General features: G+C 36.4%; 2 long non-coding RNA genes across 2 annotated transcripts; one reads left to right on the plus strand and one right to left on the minus strand.

The window, feature by feature from the left end:
* Positions 1-422: 422 nt before the first annotated feature.
* On the minus strand, positions 423-667 carry LOC109591688 (uncharacterized). The gene is made up of 2 exons (XR_002189929.1): positions 576-667; positions 423-526 (listed from the first exon to the last, which is right to left on the minus strand). It is a non-coding gene; the product is annotated as an uncharacterized LOC109591688 (long non-coding RNA).
* LOC109591689 (uncharacterized) lies at positions 441-787 on the plus strand. Its single transcript, XR_002189930.1, has 2 exons — positions 441-529; positions 581-787. It is a non-coding gene; the product is annotated as an uncharacterized LOC109591689 (long non-coding RNA).
* Positions 788-1551: the final 764 nt, after the last annotated feature.

The raw sequence follows: 1551 nt of genomic DNA on the forward strand, positions 1-1551 counted from the left end.
ACTCTGCAGACTACTCCCATAAGGAAACGTCATAAACGTCACATCCGGCTGTCCTCACCCTTGTTTCGCTGCATTCATGGCTGCCAGGGTAAGTAAAACAATCACAGTAGCCTATAAATAGGCGGCTGCAGGGTCGGGCATTTAGGGGCAATGCCCGACCAAAAATTCTGACCGGAAGTGTGACATCACCATAATTAATAGTTATTCTATGGTTAATTAATAGTTAATAACAGTTATTGCAATTATAATTTCAATTTTTTATGAAAATCTTATAATTATGAATGCATAAATGGTAGGCTGATAACAAGATGATGAAGAGAGACTAAATAAAGGAGGAGGTGGTAAGACTTTGGTGCCAATCACAGTGGGCCACCACAGCAACACTAGAAAGCATAATCATTTCATTATTTTGTGCTATTTCAGTGTTCTTTTCTTGTCAGTTGCAATGTCTAAAAGCCTGGACTAGCTTCACTATGTCCTTTGTGAACAAGCCTGCTAAAAAGGAACAACAGTTTACAAAGTGAACCTAGTAAGTACAGTATAGAAGTCAATAATATAGATTCTCATATTCTTACTTTAGGTCAGTCTCTTGCTGAATCAGTTGATGATCATGAGTCTCAGTCTACTCTTGTGGTTGATACAGCTACAGTTTTTACAGCTACAGTTGATGTACAGTCAATTGTTGCTCATTCTCCATCACCCTATTCTTCTACTTCCTCTACTAATACTACTACTACTAGTACTATTACCACTACAGAAGTCAGTGTTGGAGCTACACCACCCACTACTTTATTACAATAACCTTCGCTACCAAAAAATTGCGCTAAAAAGGGTGCGTAAAAGAGGGTGTGGCCAAAATCGCAGCGCGCTTCGCGCGCCCAACCCATTTCCTGTGCCACACCCATGCCCGACTAGTAGTCAAATCCTGCAGCCGCCTATGAGCCTATTCGTTTGTTAAAGTAGCTGAATGATCCCTCAGAGGGCGTAGCGTTCTGCTAGTCTCGCGTAGCCAGCCCCTAGCGTTCTGCAGAGTGTCTAGAATGCGGAACAAAACCATAGACTATCATAAACTAGATATAATACAAAACAAAGGGGCTCAGCCTCGTAGATTTAATAGCTTCTAGAAAAGCAATATTATTTAGAGCAAAATAATAAATAATCGAATTTAAAGCTATCGAAAAGTATATATATATATAGATATATATATATATATATATATATATATATATATATATATATATAGCTAACTATGGCAATAAGATTTGAAATCTAAGTATGTAGAAAAGATCCTCAAATGAAGTTTGTTTCATATGCAATACCTTTATACGCTTTATGAAATCTATATATAGAATAGGACTTTACAATCCAACTCAATTGACCTGTGGTATTTATGTCTTCAAGATAAAAATTTTTAAATACTTTTGGTTCAGAGAATAATTTAATGTATCTGAGAACATGGCTAGTGAAAGAAATAACTAAATTGGTTTGTAAGGCACCTTAATATTAGTAACTTTTTGTGATGTGATAGAGCAATATGAATAAAAATCCCAA

This window comes from Amphimedon queenslandica, unplaced genomic scaffold, assembly GCF_000090795.2.
Source record: "Amphimedon queenslandica unplaced genomic scaffold, v1.1 AMPQUscaffold_7507_Cont20542, whole genome shotgun sequence".
In the NCBI taxonomy this organism is placed as follows: Eukaryota; Metazoa; Porifera; class Demospongiae; order Haplosclerida; family Niphatidae; genus Amphimedon; species Amphimedon queenslandica.